Source organism: Zonotrichia leucophrys, chromosome 5 (genome assembly GCF_028769735.1).
Source record: "Zonotrichia leucophrys gambelii isolate GWCS_2022_RI chromosome 5, RI_Zleu_2.0, whole genome shotgun sequence".
Taxonomy (NCBI): domain Eukaryota; kingdom Metazoa; phylum Chordata; class Aves; order Passeriformes; family Passerellidae; genus Zonotrichia; species Zonotrichia leucophrys.
In genome coordinates this window covers 9831416-9850987 of record NC_088175.1, presented here as the reverse complement: position 1 = coordinate 9850987, position 19572 = coordinate 9831416, and the positions used below count along the sequence as shown (strand labels likewise).

Below are 19572 nucleotides of genomic sequence, written 5' to 3'. Positions count from 1 at the left end.
GCCACATTCCTGAGATGCAGTCAAGGTCTAGCGCAAAACAGCCTCGTCCGTCCCATTAACATCTCAATGGCGCTGCTGCACCCGCCCAGACACAGCCGGGCGCGATCCTTGCCCGGCGGGCCGCGGGCACTGCCCAGGGACAGCGGCACCGCCGGGGCTGCCGGCGCTCAGCGTCCCCCGGGCTGCAGCCACAGCCCTCAAAGTACCTCGCACCGCATTAAAAAGACTTTATATATTATAGATAATTTATATATAATATGTTATATAATTTTACTACATGTAATTATAGATTAATTATAATATATCATTAATTTATAATACATAAATATTAGATATATTTTATTTATAAATTTTATATTATCTATTTTATAATTTTATCTAATATATAAATTATATATATACACATACATATATGCGTGTGTTTAATTTTGCTCTATGGTTTCAGGGAATCTTGTTAAAAACAAGCAAAAAACAAAAAAAGGAAAAATCAGCGACATTTTAGAAACCTAATTTTTAGCAATGTCAATTTCTTCTGTGAAATAGCAAGGCTCCCCCTTTTTTTAAATGTCACCTTTTAAGAGCTCAATATTCACGTATTTTATCAACAGGTAGAAGGAAAGAGTTCTAAGATAAGCAGACATACACTCCTCTGAAACACACCACAAACACAATAAATACTCAAAGCATTAACATAAAAACAAAAATCAGTTCCTATAAAGACATCAAGAGAAGCATCCAAGAAGGGACACAGCAGGCACTTGTGCAAATCTCCAGCGCTCTAGAAATCTGCAAGCAACCACAAGTTACTTCTGCAAATCTCAGCCAAGATCTTCAGGTATCTTGGCTATTTGCTACTGGAACACTACTAATGCAAAAACCAAGTATCCAAACATATCAGAGAAAACAAAATTTATCAACAGGTTTTATTTTAATTTCATGGGAGTGTAATTCAGTCCTTGAAAATAATCACATTCATACGATACCTAACTTGCTATTAAAAAAGGATGGTCAGGAAAAGGATAACTGAAGTTTACAGGGTAACACTTGCTGTCACGCTATAAGCAACAGTGAAAGTGAAAGACTATCAATGTTCTTGCTCTTCAACATCTTTGCCAATTTGAAATTAAACAACTAGTACCTAGAGCAATCCAGTCATTATGCAGACTGTTAACAACTTGAAAATGAAGTTATTTTGTAGTAAGTTCTATGCAACTGGACTCTTAAAATCACGCGGTTTATTTAGTAAATAATTCTTAGGCAATACAACTGAATTCCAGCAGGAACAAAGTCCTGCATGATCTTTAGGGGGTAAGGTAAAAACTTCATTTATTATTGGGAAGAAAAAGTACATGTGGGCTAGCATCTTGCCTCTATAATCACAGCTGGTTGCTGAGGGCAGGGGGGAAGGGGTGACTACAGAACAGGACTTATCATTTTCTTCCTTTTGTTATTTCAGCAACTTAATATTTCAACTATTTTTCTTTGGTTTATTATGGTACAAACAATAAAGTTACATCAGAAACCATAGTACAAACTCCCTACTGCCTCAGATTAATTTGAAAGCAAAATATTCTTTGACATCCAAGGACCCAAGCCTTCATGGAAGTCAGGAAAAGAATTATACTCAGGACACACACCTCTCTAAATATAAAAGCATCTGACCTATACAAACACTCTGAAACACATGCGTTGGTTTTAACAACAATTAGAATTAAATTATGCCACATATTTGAGGGGTTTTTGCTGCATTGGAAAACTGCAGCTCGATGTGTACATTCTAATTTATGGGTAACTATAATATCAGTATCACTTGCAGGGATAACTGACCATATCTGTGAATTTATTTATCATTTGGTCATTTAGTTGGGTACCAAATTATTTACTTGTAACGATTTAGTTAATTTAAAGGTTATGTTCAAGCTTTTCAGGCACTTATGTCTTTCTACAAGAAGGCAATTAAGCAGACATTAGAGCAGGGATTTCTCTCTTCCCCAATTTGGGGGCAAGCTGTGAGGCAAGTACAGTTCCAAAGCATTAATTATTCTTGCTTTGGATAAGTAAAAGCAGCAGCTGCCCCCTGAATATAACCCCATGTGGAGACTTCAATCCCTTTATTTGCATAAACATAAACCCTTTCTCTGCATGGGGCTGAAAGTCAAGCTCCTCAAAACAGGGGTATTCAACAGTTCACTGTTACCACTGCGCCACAACAGCCAAAATTACCAAGTTCCCTACATTACAAAAGGCTTTCTCTGAAGTCCTTAATTGTATGATGCAAGGCCAGCAGACATTTGGATTGTAAATCAAGCTCTAAAACTTGTATCAATTCTAAAATGAGTGATCACATCTACTGCAGTTAGCCATATCAATTTATGTACCACCCAAGAACCGGCGCTCAAATGCTAGCCCTAGTTTCAATAAAAACACTAACAAAATAAAAAAGTATTTATCAATGGTGAATCAAACCAACTCTTCCTAGTGCAACCTTAAAATGTGTATTATATATTGGGTAGCACATTATTTACTCCACATTTTATGCTCTGTTGTTTTCAATTTCATCCTAAAAAAGAACAACTCCTCACCAGTTAGACTACTGGGCTTCACGTGGCCTTTCCCCGAAGTGAACTTGTAGGCACACTACTGAAATTTTCTCTAATGAAAAGAAGCTGGGATAAAGTCAGTATTAAATTAATAAAAATAGGTAGTACAAAGAAACCTTTTTCTTCCCAAATTTAGAGGACATTCAAAGCTCCTCAGCTGTCGAGAATTCATCAAAGAGAAAAAAACCCCACAACAACAAAAAAACACACTTGATTATTTTATTGAAGGAAAATATGTGAATTAACTTTCAAAGACATTTCCATAGGCCCACTAGGTTGTTATTTGTGTTTTGTTTGCTTCTTGTTGGGTTTGTCTTTGTTTTTCTTTTGGAATATGTAAGAATACGTAAAGGTGAAGATGCTAACCAGGTTGAGTCAACACCCCTGGAGGTGTTTAATGAAATGTGTCCATGTGGCCCTTAGGGACATGGTTTTGGGTGGACTGGACAGTCTTACATTGATAACTGAATTTTAGGGGTCTTTTCCCTAAATCATATGGAATTCTACAATCCTATGAAAATGCTCTGTGGCAAACCAAGAGTGTTGCAAGGGCTCTCACACAAGACACGAGCAGAATAAATGTGCCTCATGTAAAATAATGTGACTCAATTCCAAAGTGGAGAAGCTATAGTTATTTCCCTCTATGTAAATACACACATTTAGACTAGAACAAGAGCATTCCTTCATATTCTTTACAGTTAAAATAATATAAGACTTCAGCAGATCTTACCAATTAACAGCTTTTATCTTTTAATGCAATCTTTATTTTTCAATATTGTCCAATAAAGCAAATATTTGCACGCTGGCTGGGGTTGAAAAGTGGTGAGAAGCCATAAATATTACATTTTACCAGTAAAATGCTTCAAGCCTCATGTAGCAATTTCATACCACAGGTTATCTGGAGCACTGTTGACTTTTCAAAACAACTGACACAACACTGAAGCTGAATCAAAAATATTCAACAATTTACCTGGCAAAAAGGTAGTGACAGAAGAGCTGAAGCCCTTATTTAAGGCAAAGTGGTAAAAATACCTACAAGATAAGACATGTTTGTTCTGTGCACTGTCAGCCCTGAGCTATTGGTAGGAAAAACTGGAATGATTTGTACAGACTTGAGGATTTCCTCTTGTGCTAAGTAACTCCAAAGGTTTTTATCTTCAATTAAAGCTTCTTTTTTAATAGATGCCTTAAATCAAATTCTTAGGTTTAGGAGTAAACATGGAATCCTAACTGAACTTGAAAAATAAAAATATTTAAGCTCTACAAAACGCAATGTGGACAGCTTCTTTTCCCCGATATGTGGGGTCAGAGGTGTCCAAATATTGACTGAGAAACTTTATATTTTCTTTCCTTCTTTGAGAGCTTTTCATATTATGATCAACCATGAAAGCTGGAACAAGGTCAAACATACTTCACTGCTAAAAGAGGAGGTGGTTTAACCAGTTCATAAAGGTCCCTTAGCTCCAATCCTGCTGCAACTAAGCACCACTAAACCTTGCAGAGATCCAAATCAGAAAACAGACCCATCCCTGATTCATCCATCGATCTTGCTCAGTAGCAGAACAAATTCAGGATGAAAAAGAATAAATTGAGAAAACAGGTGTCCTTGAGAGAGTTCTCTGAATGTATATTGATAGGTATCCTTCCCTTATGCCAAATGTAGATTACAGTTCAGGGCAGTATTACTCCAATTTTCTACATTAGGTCTGCTAACACAATATAGTGATGGATACTCTTAATTATGTGGGTTAAAAAAAATATATGTAAGTTGTTCCTGCTGACTGAATGCTAACAAAAGCTCTAAAACCTGAAATAAGCTGCTTTGCTACAGCAATCATTAAAAAAAATATTTGGGAGGCATGAAGGTAGAGGTAACTTTTTACCTTTAATTTTCCAGAATGGAGTGAGAGTTATTCCTGCGTATATACAAAAGCATTCCCAGATATGCAAATGACAGGACTGTTCCAGACATTAAAGCAGTTGTAAATACTGGATATAGTATTTACTGAATACTCATTTAAAATTATTATAGAGGCAATTTAGAAGGAAAGAAACTAAATTATTGTTAATTCAATTTTTTATTTTATTATCTAAAACTACTCAGGCCTGAGAAATAATGTTTTAAAGGAGTTAAATCCCTGTAAATAGTGCAGCTGAAGGTTTCTGACACTATGCTGGGTTCTGGAAGCAATATAACAAAGTTACTTTAGTACTAAACCTGTCAATTAACTCTTCCGCTAAGCACAACTCAGAATTAATATATTCCTAAACTGGTTTCCATTCCAGTCCCTGTTTGTATTATTGACACAATATTACATTAAAAAAGACACACATATGTACAGGACCCTCGTCCACAGCCATTAGTTGAATTGAGTTCCTTACTTCTGTAATATTAACAGACAGTCCTGTAATTCAGTCAGTAATTCTGCATTTCAGAGCAGAACACAAACATACAAGTTTGAGTAGAGACTCCTGTCAAAAATAACAGTGCAGATTTTGCTGTATTCAAGATTACTGGCTCCACAAATCCTGGTTATTAAAAACCAGAAAATACAAAGTGAAAGAAAGAATTCCTTCCTGTACTTACCACATTAGCTACAGTTTGCATTGATGTTGCCAAACCACCAATTATTATGCCTGGTATCATCTAATTACCAGAAGTACAGCAGCTTGATTGCAGCAACATTAAGTAGCAACATCAAGCAACTATGAGCAAAACCTCTGAGGTGTTTTCTTAATTCAGTAGTTCTCAATTTTCAGAAAAAAATGCAGCCAAATTGTGAGGCTGCCTAGCAGCTGCATTGGCAGAGCCTGGACTACCTCCCCTTTCTGCTGCTGCTGTGCTCAGCTCCTACTTTGGATCTATTAAGGCCAACCAGAAGAACACAGTAACAGCCTGGCAGGCACATTCCTGCTGACTGACAAGGAATGACCTGAAAGGACAGAAGAATGAGATAAGCAGTAGAACTCATCTCCTCCATTCTGAATGGGGGAAACAAAATTCAAATTCACATCCCAACTCACACAGTTATCACTGTATCACTCCTCCAGCCTGGGCAGCTCTGAACATGTATCAACTCTTTCACTTAATGATGAGTACTGCATTAAGAGTACTTTCTTACCCACATTTATTCTCACAGTACCCTGCAGATGACCAATTCCAGCAGGTCAGACTATGCCTCTCCAGAGATCAAGCAAGTCCAGACTCTCTGAAGACATCCATGAAGCAGCACAGGAGTGAAGGGCAGCAGTAATGAACACACAGTCAGACTGCAGGGATCAGAAGAAACACTGGGAGCATGCAAGCGACTAAGAACTTGAATTAGTTATGAGGGAATTAAAGCAAAGGTGCAAGATTCTAGAAGCAAACCAAAAAAGACATGAATGCAATCAAAGATTTGGAAAAGCAGAGATACCTCAGATTAAAAAAAAAAATATAAAACCCCCAAACCTTACTATAACTCTTTATATACCAAATAATTTCTTTTATCAAGAAGGCATAATCAAGCATTTTAAAGTTAATTACTCCACCATTAACATGTCAACACAGCAAGTCAAATTAAATCAGAGGTATTAACATCCTCAATTTTGATGCATACTGGTAAGCATCCCAGATTTATACTAGGAAAGCTTAAATCTAGGGTTATTACAAAACTACCCTATTAGTTGGGAAATTACATTGGTTTTATAGTTTTCCTTAGAAACGACTGCATCCATATTGGTAACATTTAGGCTGATTCACTATACAGGCATCTGACTAAGTAGAAGAATAGCATCACAGCCATCAACATTGCAGCAATCACACCATTACCCTTATTAATTGTTATACTGAATTACATAGAACAACTTTCCCCCTGCATACTCTGGTGTATTTGAAAAGAATTTATAACTCAATTAATGCAATCTTATACTACATTTATAATAATAAAAGTTGAAATTATTCAGAATAAATATTTAAATACAAGTGACTTTCAATTTCATTGACTAATCATTTGCTTTCATCAGCTAATGAGCAGCTTATTTGAGTAGGCATACATAGATGCATTAAGATGCCTAAAGAGGCAGGTAATTGATGACTTCCAGAATGACTTAAGCAGATTACATGCCTAACTTTCAATGGAGATTTCTCTCTTCTTCCTCAGCACTGCTTTCTCAACACTGAACAGGAAGTCTCTCACTTCTCTTTAACTAATGATTTTAAGAAATTACCTTTTTCATAATTTCCTAATTTACAATTTAAGCTACTTCAAATACATACTAAGACTGGTGAAAAAAAAACCCCTAACCACTAAAGCAAAAAAAAAAAAAAAAAACCAAAAACCAACATCTAGGCTTCTAAGACTTGTAATAGGAAAGTAGTTTTGAAATAAAGTTTTAAAGGTATGTGATTTTTAAGTTAAAAATTAAGTTTGACCTTGTTGCACAGACAAGACGTGAGAGAAACTGAGACTAATAAACTAAAGCAATGAAGTACATTGAAAAGGAAGAGTGCCTTAAATCCTTATGAGCAAGCTGTCACCGAGAAGAGTGACCTTATTACTCCTCTTTTAGTAGGATTAAGAATGTGGCATGTGCAGAGGTTTTACATCCCATCATTTCACCAGATTGGTATTTCACTTTTACTTCCCCAAATATGCTTATAAAAATCTGCAGCTGGTTGTACAAATGTTTCCAAAACAATCAGAGAAAAATAAATTCCTGATGTAAACAAAGCACAGGAAATATTCTTTTCATTTTATCACTTTTTTTTCATTTTCACTCAGCAGCAAGACAAAACACTGTATAATAAAGGCTTCCTGCATTTACCATGCATTTAGTACAAGCACTGTTACACCCCCAAAGCATCACTCACTCTCTCCTCCATCTACCTGCTGCCCTCACAACTGTTCCCAAGTCATCTGTGACCACAGCCGAGTCAGACCATAACAGAATGAAAGAAAACACACAGAATAAAGTGTTTCTTAGATGAATTAGTCTCGTTAAGTGCTCCATCTTGATTACTGCACTGATTATAGTTACTTTTATTTAAAAGTTGTTCATATCTCAGAATAGTACTTGCTAAAGAAGTACTATTAGTAAAAAAAACGAAGTTGTTAATACAATTTTTTTAAATTTAATTTTCATAGCATAGTTTTCCCCTCACTTTGTGCCTATCCTGGATTTACCACTAATGATTTTCAAGCACAAACCCACAAAACTACTATCATAACACACTTGTTTATAACAGCAGCTATTAACAGCAAGAGAGAAAGTATAAAGTTGAGAAAAACATGATACAATTATTTTAATTAATTGGTGAGAAGTAGTAGTTAGAGATTGGCTTTCATGAGACTGTAGATCCAGTCTGATGACAACCTAGTGCTCAATGAAGGAGCCCCACTGTCACTGCTCCTTCCCTTCTCTAACAGCTTTGACACTTGTCTGACTTTCTGGCAGAAAAATAGCTCAGGACAATACAACCAAGTGCAATTTTTTTCCCTTGACCTCGGCAAGTTTTCTACTGGCTCAGCCAGCTGAATTAAGTAGTTGATATGGATCAGAGGAGAATTAGAGCTGCCATGAGGAGGAGGTTGCCATCCACTTTGACAGTCACTTGAACACCTTCATTACAGAAAACAAGGAAATTGGATTCAACAGGTTTTTGACTGTGCAATTTAAAATCAGACACCAGCTTCTTTTCTCTATTGCCAACTGCTGCTGAACTGTGTTACAGAGATCAGTAAAAATTCCAACCCCAAAACTTCTTCCTCTGTGGTCCAAAATGATTTCAGTGGTGCCAGAGGAAACACCTACAGGCAGCAGACTGCAGTGAGGGGATGAACCGATAAAGGGTTTGACCAACTCCTATCAGCTGGCAATGAATACATTAGTAGCACTAGGGGCACACTACTCCAAATGCCTGTCAGAGATCAGCACCTGCTTCATCCTTATGCCCGACACCACATGCCCCAAAATTGTCCAATAATTCCTTGCAGACCCTCATCAGCTGAGATAACAACTGGTCAGTAGACAGTTTCAATGAATCATGAGTTTTGTCACTAAAAACTCATCCTGTACTCAGTTTAGGCAACCCACAGTCATTAGAAGACCATTTTCCAGATAACTTACTATTAATCAAGGCAGGTTTACCTTCTTAACTTCAACACAGCAAAGCATTAACTATGCAAAGACTACAACAGGGAAAATTGCTCATCTCCTGGAAGTTGATCATATGTCTTTCAAAGACCCAGGGAGCTCATAAATGTCTTTGGCATTCCTCCAATCCTTTTTTCAATTAAATACTTGAAGATAAAAATGCATTACTTTCCTAAAAAATACACACTTTCTCCTCCAGAGCTTCATCACCCATCATGCCTCAAACCCATTGCTTTCAAATCCCTCAGTAGGTGGTACAGCCACACTTCTGCAGTGGAAGATTTAATTAACTCAGAGCCGTTGTGATTGATTGCACAGTAAACAAATCAACTTATCTATTCACTATATAAACCTATGGATAGACTGGGTATACATTTCTGGAAATACCTGGGTATGTTTTTATGTTTTGATTTATAATCTTTGAAAGTATACAGACAGTTTCTTGCTGCCCTATCACTCACAGCTTGCTATCTCTCTTTAGAGTTTAATATTCTTTAGGAACAATGACGAAAAGAAAAACTTTCCTCACACGCTTTTTTTACAAGTTGTAAAAAATTGTGAGGCTGTCCACGAGACCTTGCTGGCAGTAACTGTAGAAACAATGAAAAAGATACAAAGATAATCCCATGGCTCTCAGTAACAAGCTTCTGTCACTTCCCCCTTACAGTCTCCGCCATTCATGCTGACTCTGTTCATTAAACTGGTAGAAAACATTCAGATTCCAATTTTCCTCTTACTTTGTTTCACACAAACAAGGAAAGTATAAGCAGCAAGAAGAACAAATGACAAGAACACACATGTCATCCTGAGGACTCAAAAAACACACACCAGAAACAGAGGTTTACATGTGTGCTTGTTTGGGGTATTTTTGTCTTAAGAAGCAGTATATTTTTTTATGCCCATTATCTATCTCCAATAGTAATTTAGTTTCTACAGTCTTGGAGGTCATTGAGATAGCACTATGTTAGACAGCAAGAATCATGAAAAATTATCTTCAGTAGCTGGGGGCAAAGGGAGAAGCATAGTTTTTTTTTGCCCCAAAACAAATTTTAAAGTTGTTAAGAAGGGATATGACCTCTGTTATGTAGCAAGTTGACAATATGAGCATTTAATTTCAGTTGAAAGATGGCAAAGGTTGTGGGTCACTAAAAAAAATTGACCAGACTTTTGCTTGTATTGTAAGCACATTCATTTTATGTCTTCTTCCAGAAACAAAGCCTGGTAGCCATTGACCATGAAGATATAGCAAAGAACAAGTTTGCCTGCTCAGAAAGACACAGCTTCAGTGAGGAATTAAAAGTCTTACTTAAGATTGATCCCAGACACTAATATCCTGAATAAAGAAGATATACTAAAAATTAATATTATTAATTCAAAAAGCCCCAGTTAAGAAGTAAGATTCAACACATTTGAATGTTTTAAGGTATGCAGAATATAAGTATCTGAAAAATGCCTTTTATTTATGCACTTGAAAGTTAAACGCAAAAGAGGAGGTAAAACAAAAATACCTGAATTAACTTGCCAAAATTTAGTGAGAAAAGCTGGGCCTTCTATGGTTTGGGTGCTGTCTAGAATTCAGACCACCTCTAGAAGTTTTTACTACAAACTACAAGGCAACTTCATCTTTAGATAGATAGCTAAGCCTTTTTCAATAATTTCTGCTTGAACAAAAAATATAGAGCAGAAAGATCATAAAGGCCAGTAACAGTTCAAAGAAAGCTGTAAGGAATTTGGTCTAGATCAGAAACCAAGCAGACTTTGCAAATGAAAGAGAAACATGAATTGCAAAGGTAGCCAGCCCAGACATGCTTGCATAGCTAAATCACCTCAATGGAATCAAAAAAATGAACTTTAAAAAGCAAAATGTATTTACCTCACTTCCTAAGAAAAAGGGATTTATGCAATCAATAAGTGGGCAGGCCTAAATCTCCAATTCAGTTTTCAAAAACAGAATCCTGAAATTCTTATATTTAAGACCAATTTCTTTACTGCTACCCAGCTATTTACTAGCATCTCAGCTGAGGAAAAGGCTGCTACATGGCTTGATAAATTATCAAGAATCAGAATCCAAAAGAGGACACAGGCACCAGAAATCAGGTTTCAATAACTAACAATAAGGGGTTGGTTCAAACATGCATTTGGGGTCGGGTTTTTTTTTTATGTTTGTGTGTGCATTTAAACAAATGAAAAAACACAATGATACTGATATTTAAAACAAACAAAGAAATCCCAAGGCCAGCTTGGGTCAGTCCCAAACTGACCACCTGCTTCCAGCAACCAACCCTTCAAGTCAGAAACCACCCTGGTGCTCCTCAGATCTCTCACACTCATTCAATGAACCCAAAGGAATGAATCCTTTATAAAGAATAACAGAATATTTAAAACATGGGCAGAAACTGATCCCGCCAGCTTACAGCACAGAAGTACTGAGTCACTGACATAAAGAGAAGAACGCACAGCAAACCAAGATTTTCTACTACCAAAGATCAAGAGAGAACTCTTGATTTTCTGTCCTGGTAAGAAGGAACTCACTAGTAACACCTATGCCAACCAAAACACAGATCACAAACAGGCAAGTGTACTGCACTTCAAGGAAGGGCCACAACAAGCAGCACTGAAGTCTCTTGGATCCAGGAGTATTTACAACAGGAGAAACTGCAAAATATTGCCCTTTCTTCTCTTTTCCATCAGAGAACAGCCTTTCAACACTTCCAGCTGTGAAACAAAGCAAGTAAATTCCTTGACACGAGTTTCAGTTCTCTGCTTCTTGACTGCATGATTTTGAAGGTAACAAATATAATGGAAAACTGATTAACTAATGCAGTCTGCAATACAGAGCAGAAATAAGAAGGGAATTCCAAATATACTAGTGAACATGCATTATGTTACTAGATAAGCATGCAAGAACTATCAAAACCAAGAGTTTACCTAATATTATTATATGGCACACATTAAAGTGGGCACTACCTTGTTCTCTAGATTAAGTCTTCTAGAATGTTTATTTTAGTAACAGTCCTAAAGCCACGATACCCCCCAGTCAATACAGTTTAGACACCAAAACTTGAAATGTCAACAAAGACTGTAACTTCAGCTAAAAAATGAACTTTTAGTTTTTACTATATAACAAGTTTCTTCTCTTCTGGTTTATCACAATACATAAGGTACTCACAAAAGGCTAAAAGGATGAAAAAATAGATGTGAGGAAGGTATAAAGCAAAATCATGCTTTCTGTTCTACTCCAACTATTCTTAGCCTTCAGGACATAGCATTCTAAAAACACATTCCAAACATTTTACAGAAGCTCCTGTTTTGCACAACACTCTAATTACACTTTTATTTTCTTTAAAAGCAGCACTTCCTAAAAGTATCTATATAAATAAAACCAAACTTCTATCAGTCTGAAGAATTTATTTGAACACATGAAGGTGATGGGATACAGATGGCCAGCGGCTGGTCACAGTCAGGCACTGGGGCACTGGAGCCACCTTGCTGTTCTGCCAACAACCAACCATGCTCAGCACAGTCCCTAGTCTGTATTACCTACATGAGAGGGAAAAAGGTCAGAGAGAATTATGGACAACACAACAATCTATCTCAGAATGTTCTGAAGCTCTACTTGCTGCCTGATAGTGATGCCTTTTCACTGGCCCTAAAATCACAAACCAGACACAGGTGACAAAAAGGGGTCACCTCTACAAGGGTCCTTATGGTGCACAACATGCTGGATGAAAAGTGCCAAAGATGCACACATAAAATAAAGCAGATACAATTTCTGTATGTTTAGAAACATCATCTACAAGAATCCCCAACTAGAGACATAGGTGATGAGGTAACTCCCCCCTGGTTCTACCTTTTTCTGAAACTCCCCCTAGGATAATAACTAAACTTTGTTCATAAAAATGTGTCTGGAGAAGTCATTTTGACCGCAGTTCCCGGAGGACCTAGCCTTGGACCCCCAGGGCTTGGTGCCATTGGGGAATTTCTTTTGTCTTTCTGTCCAAAGGAGTAGGTAAAATACTAGCTACAAATGCAATAAAAGGCTACAGAGCTACAAATATATATGTAAAGAATATAGAGAATATATAAAAGCAAAAAAGGGAAAACCCCCTTTGGTATCAATAGATTAACCTATGCCCCAAAATAAAAAACCTGTCTGTAGTCTTTGCACTTACTGTAATGCTCATCGACCCTAAAGCCCTAGAATCCTTTTCAAAATCTTCCCGAATTCTTGCTCTCACTTTTATTCTAGAGCTTATCTGAAGAGAAATCAAATTATTTCAGTGTTTTATCCATTCTGCTTAATAACTCCTTGCTCTTTTAAGAATGCATGTATTTTCATTTGGTTTGCAGTAATTTGCATTCAGTACAGATCAATGCACATTTAATTAGTTCATACTGAAAGCCAGAATAGATCAGATACACTCAGACTCTGAGCACCTGTGCTGAAGCAAATCCATACACCTTGCTGAAAAAGTGGCAAAGTACTTGGCACATTTTTGAGGTGGGAAAGGAGAAATAGGTACTGTCTACAAAAAAAAAACCCAAAAAACACGAAAATACATCTGTTTTTGAACAGTAGGTTTTAGGTTTTTTTCCATTTGTATGCTACAGATGAACAACGTATTTTTAAGAAGAAAGAAAGAAAAAAGTATAACTTTTAGAAAAACATTAGTGTAATATAACAGACAAAACAGCTTGGTTGGCTTCCTCCTACCAGTAACCAGTGGAGGACACGTATGGAGCTGTGTAATTGCAGGGCAGGCAGAAGCACCTTCCAAGGACCAGCCACCTTGGTGTGTGCCAAGACTGAAAAGATCCTCTGCTCTTTAGAGCCTGAGATGAATTTCACTACAAATTAATTGTTTCAACCGTCTGGTAAACTTCTGGCATTCCAAATAGACTGATGCACCACGTCTGTCAGTTACACACAGTGTAAAGGAGTATCACATTTGTGTTCAGTCTGTCGGATACAGAGATCCTTCAAAAACATGAGAAACAAGCAAACAATCAACATTTCCCTCTTCTACTTTCTTCATGACTCCCTCTGTGATGTTTGTTATCCCTTCACTGGTACGTCCTTCCTCATGTGAAAAGCCCTAGCCAATTCTCCATCTACGCTTCTCCTAGCCTAATACAACCTTTCTAAATTAGAAGGGAGATAAAGAGAAAATACCCAAACTGCGTTTAATATTAAACACGTGGGCTGAGAACAGGTTTATACAATCACACACTGATGTCACTGCCTTCTCAATTAATTGCTAAATCTCGTATTAATTGCTTTGTGGCTGCCAAGCACTGACCTGCCACTTTCACAGAACTGAATTATCAGGATGCTTTGAAGAACAGCAGCAGCTAATTCAGGGTCAACGCTTCTGAATAAATATATACATACTTCTAACCCTACCAATTAATAAAGTAACAATCCAATTATTAAACATGCAAAAAAAGCACCTTCCAGCTGAAAACTGCTAGTAGCATCTTCAAAGCTCATGGACCACAGTGTGGAGATAGACAATAAGAAAGACTCTTCTGAGAGAGGAATAGTTATGAAATGAATTTCAGTTAGTGTCTGTATGAACTTGCTAAAACAAGCACCACCTACAGAACACGCACGTGCAGTCAGCATTTCAACAGAGCATCCAGAGTGGCTTATTTAAAGAAAACACATAAAATACAGGGCAGACTGAGTGTCTGCAAAGGTAACTTTTGATTAACACGTTTACGGAAAGAAAACGGAAGACAATCTTCCAACCTACACACTTTCACCACTTGAGCCAACCACCTAATTTGAAGACCAAAATCTTAACATCAAAAATACTCAAAGCTGATCTGAAGTGCCAAACATCCTCTGGACTGTCAGCAGGTAACCGAGATTCACTATTCACTTTGAGAGTCACTTTTATTGAACACTAAATTCTTATTAAGCATAATGCACACAAAAAAATACCTCTTTTTTATTAGATATGAGTATCACCCCTATTTTCTACTCATGCGGGCTACATCTATATCACCTAACACAGCAACAAAGTCCCGTGCAAAAATGTGTCTCTTAACCTTGCACTTTTCACGCACATCCACATAGCAGAAGGTCTGCCTTTAATCACGCTGCCTTAATTTACCCTGGAAAAGGACGGAAAGGAAGCAAAGAAGAGCCAAGACGTTTTTATACCGCCTTTAACATCAGCACTGCTGAGTTTGATCTGCTTCACCACCCGCCACTGCTTTCCCCGACACGGCGGGAGGGCCCCGAGCCCCAGGAGGCTCCGGCGCGGCTGCCCGGGGGGCGCCGCTCACAGACAAAGCCGAGCGGGGCCGCAGCAAGGCCCGGCCGAGCGGGCCCCGCCGGCGCCGGGGGAGCTGCCCAGGCCGATCGCGGGGCCCAGGCGCGGGCGGCCGCTGGGGCGGAGGCGGGGCAGCACTGCCCGGGCCCCGGGAGGGAGGGACGGGCTGCCGCCATCCCACCCCGCTGGCGGCGGCGCCGGGGCCGCGGGAGCTGCGGCCAGCGGGCGCGACACACCCGCGCTCGGCCGCCATGCAGCTCCCGGCGCGCCATCTCCTACCTGCTCGGACGGGACCCAGCCTGGCGCTTCTCCCTACAACAGGCCGCGTCTCATTGTGCTCCCGCCGCCGCCATTTCCCCGCCGCCGCCTCAGTCCCCGCAGCTGTCAGGTCCCTCCATTCACCTGGGCCCGGGACGGCCTCCCCCTCCCTCCCTTGCCCCTGCGCTACGGCCGGCGCTACGCAAACAGAGCGCCGCCTCCGCCCCTCCCGCCCGTACCAACGGGGGCCGCCCAGCGCCCGCGGCGCAACCCCGCTCCGAGAATTCCGCCCTGCGCAGTCCGCACGCCCCGCATCCCCACACGCTATGAGAGGACGCAGGCGATTGGCGGCCGCAGCCGGGTAAAAGGTGAAAGGTTCGCCCGGCGGCCAATGGGAGGGCGGGATACAGTGACTGCCGGAGAGCCGCCGGCGCTCACGTGCGTGCGCGCTCCCGCCCCTCCCCCGGCGGAGCGGAGCGGGCGCTCGGCCGTGCCCGCGGCGGGCGGGTCTCGCGCGCTGGGGCGGGGGGCGCTGAGGCGAGGGCGGTGCCCGCCATCTTAGGCGGGGGGCCGAGGGCCCGACCTTCGCTCCTTGTGCCATTGAGCGTCACGGAGTGCCGGATGTGGGGGTATGGGGTTGTTCTTTCGCACTACAGGCCCTAGGGGGAAAAGGTGATCCCTTTTGGTGATCCCTCCCTCATCAGCGCTGAGTTGCTCTCTAACAAAAATCCCACCTTTCCACAACTGGTGGCCATTTCCATAAGAAGTCACCTCCCTGCCAACGGGCAAAGAGCCACTTTTCCACTGGGGAGCCTTCAGTCCTTGCTGGTGCAGCGCCCAGAAGGTGGAAGAAAGGACGGCTGAATGTGGTTCGGTTGTGTGGGCTCCCAAGACAGCATTGCCTTCTGTCACTGCGTGAGGCAGATTGTTGCCTGCCTGGAGCACTGGTCTCACTCCAGTACTTTGGCAACACTCCATTGATCTAGTAGATGTTACTACTAAATATTTTTAGAAGTGCCCTGAAATATCTGGAATTAAACAGCTGGTGTAGGGTAAGGTTTCCTCGCCACCAAAACCCTTCAGGCAGAGGTGAATGAGTTACATTTGTGTTAAGCCAGGGGATCAAGTGAGAGTCTCCTGTGATCTCATGTGCTTGCCCAAGGACTGGATGGTGATCGACCTTGATGCCTGATAAAGAAGATGGCCATAAATGCGATACCACTGCTGGCCAGCCAGTGCCCTTGTAAGCTGTGTGGAAGGCAGTGTGTTTTCACTGGAAGATCTGTTGCTGGATGTCCAGCTTCCTCCTTCCATCTGCTCTCTTCCAGGGACTTGCCATTGTAACACAACCATTTTAACACAGCTATGCCTGCAAAATCAGTGTGAAAAATAAAGCTGACTAGAGCGCTCCTAAGGTTCATTTAAAACAATCGGAGTAAAATTACTTCAGATTCAAAGTGATCTAGAGGCCTGGGGTATTATCAAATTAAGTATTTTCTTGGCACAAACCTCTGCTGCTGTTTAGAGCACAACTTCTCAAGTGCCTGCCATTCTGTTGTTAAATGTTACAGTACTGGGTATTTTTATAGGATTGAAAGGGCATCCTTCTGTTTTTTTATGGATGGAAGAATAATTATATCCCATGACAAAAGCTGAGGAAGAAGAGCAGCTGTTCCGTCTTATCCAGTGGGAACTGTCAGAGCATATGGGTCTATTTTTCCAATTTTAGCTGAAGTACTGAAGGAAATTGGCATTCTTGATTCCTTCTAACATGAAATAGAGCAGAAAGAAACCCTCCTTAGTGCAGGCCATGGTTAAAGAATTAATTTTATCCATTTCAAGTAGGTTCAAAGAGAAAGCAAGCAGAATACTTAGAAAACAAAATAGACAAATACCAGGAGAATTCTGGAAGTTATTTTCTTATAAAATCGGGTGTCTTTCTCCACAGCTATTTCCTCCTTGAGCCTGCTGGCTGACAGGAGTTTTTGATATAAAAGCACAGGATAAAATCTGTGCTCTTCCTTACAATCCTGTCCCCATTACCCTCTCTCTATTCTAAGAAACAGATATTTGATGTCATATATTTGTGTAATCAGACCTCACCCTCAGAGTTTAACCCCAAATTAAAAATTTATGTTTTTTATCTTTTATGTTATTTCACAAATTCCTTACAGAGATTTTTAAAGTGAGATAAACTCGCAAGATGTGAGATGAACTTGTGAGATGTGAAACGCAACTGAAAAATTCCACATATTTCCAACTGGTTGGGATTCAGAGTTTGGTAAAAAAACACACAACTAACCCTAAAACTAAAACAAACAGGCTGTGGGACGAAAGGGACACACTGCCCAACTATTAAAATCTGGGAAAGAATAAGTCACAATGTACCAAGTAACAGCCTTCCCCGTATCTTTAGTACTATAAATATTGATATTTACTCTATGGGGTAACTGTTGTTAGACAGCAAGGAAATAGAGACATTTATCTCCCTTTTTAATAAATTAGTAATGGATGGTGAGTGGAGGCTTTTCTGTTTTTTTCTATTGACTAAGATTAAAGAAAGATTCTGTTTGGGTTAGAAAAGAGGAAAACTGACATTAAAAATCACTTTGTCACAACGAATTGTCTTTGTTCATGCTACAGAGCTCTCCAATCACGCTGGTGGGAACCAGGCATTTCAGCTCCACTCACATCAGGGTCTGGAGAGATTCCTTGCTCTGGAGAGATTCCTTGCTGAGACAATGGTGACCTCTGTTGTTCCCTGCTCCCGGTACCAGCCCCGGTGTCCCCTCCTGTCACAGCCCGGCTCAGTGCGGCTCTGACACAAGCTGCCAGTCACCGAGGCACTGCGTGCCCAAGTGTTGCGTTCTAGTTTCTCTGGCCCGGATAGGATGTGTCTATTCTGCGCTCCACTTGGGAAATTTTTCCTTGAGGTTTTCCTCTCAAGAAGTCCCCAGTCTGGGGACTACCGGGTTTTCCAGCTCCTAGCTGAGAATCACTGCTGGAAAGAGCGTTGAAAACGTTTTAAACCACGGTGCTAATTATAACACCTGCAATGTATCATGAGAAAAAGCTGCAGGTATGATTATAGAGAAGGAAGTTGGAAGAAAGAAAGAACATTCCATTTCTAAACCTGAAGCTTAAATTCTAAAAAGGTGTTAGGTTGCATGAATCTTTGTCTCACCCTAGAATGCATTAAAAAAAATTGGCATGCTTTCCTACTTCAGTGACCCAGACTTTGTAATTCCAGGGATATTTTCTTTAGTGCAAGAGAAACTTCAGTAATATTTTCTTTTTTTACCTCTTTAAATTACTGACATGAGCATATGAGCTGACATCATTTGGAAACTGACTCCTCTGTCTCCTGACAACATTTCCCAGGCAGAGTTCCTTGCTTTTTCCTTGGATTTCTTCAGACTGATGATCTCCATCATCTTCTACTTACAGTCTCTAAAGTATGTCTATCACAGTGACACATCACTAAAGAAACTAAACAAATTTAAATCAATGGTAAGGAAGAAGGATGGAGAAAAAGAAGTGTTCTGTTAGGAAAGAACTCAATTTTTGACCCCCTATAGCCATCAGTGGCTAAAAAATGATGGAGAACAAAATTTGTCAACTGCAAGATTTGTATTCAACTCTGAGCTTTGAATTCTGTTAGCTGTTCTGGAATGCCTCACAAAGAGAGAATATTTTTAAACCAAAATTGGCTCCCAACTCCTCTAGAAAGAATTTTTGGCTTTTTTTGATGCCATCAAACCTTCAATGGGTTCGGATGCTGTGATTAATTTTTCCTATAAATTTAGAAATACATCAAAAGTAGAAAAAGGAGGGAGTCACAAAAGATTTTGGTGTGACTAAAAACATCTCCTGAACATGGGTAGCAAGAAGGAAAAGTTTTGCCCAGGTTTACTGATGATGTTAGCCTGTGAAGAACTGAGGCCTGCACTGTTTCCTTTCAGGTTTGTGCCAGTAGGGAACTAGAGGAGCAAGGGGGAAAGGCTCTTCCTTTCTGCCTTTTCTAAAAATGGATTGCAGGGTTTCCTTTTTCCAATCACCTAGGACTTCACCTGATGTTTTTTTTTACTGAAAGAGGGGAGCAATTTCACAAGTAGCTGCAATGGCACAATGCAAAAGAGCTGTCATACAACAGTTAACAGAAGTTCCTGATGCCCTTGAGATATACCCTTGTTAATGCTCATTTATGCCTGAGAACCAAGAAATACCACTTTACAATGTATAAATCTACATGTGTGTCTTTTCTTGTTAACATGCAGAAAATACATATCAGCAGTGAT

The 19572-nt window shown here is 39.8% G+C and overlaps 1 protein-coding gene across 3 annotated transcripts in view; it reads right to left on the bottom strand.

The window, feature by feature from the left end:
• The window catches only part of DICER1 (dicer 1, ribonuclease III), a 63046-nt gene extending 47463 nt beyond the window's left edge, over nt 1-15583 (bottom strand). For 2 of the 3 annotated variants that reach the window (XM_064713674.1, XM_064713678.1), the window contains exon 1: nt 15296-15455. The gene's annotated coding sequence lies outside the window, so the exon portion shown is untranslated. Of the gene's footprint in view, nt 1-15295; nt 15456-15513 lie in introns of those variants that run through there. The other variant, XM_064713675.1, reaches the window with a different exon arrangement.
• Nucleotides 15584-19572: the final 3989 nt, after the last annotated feature.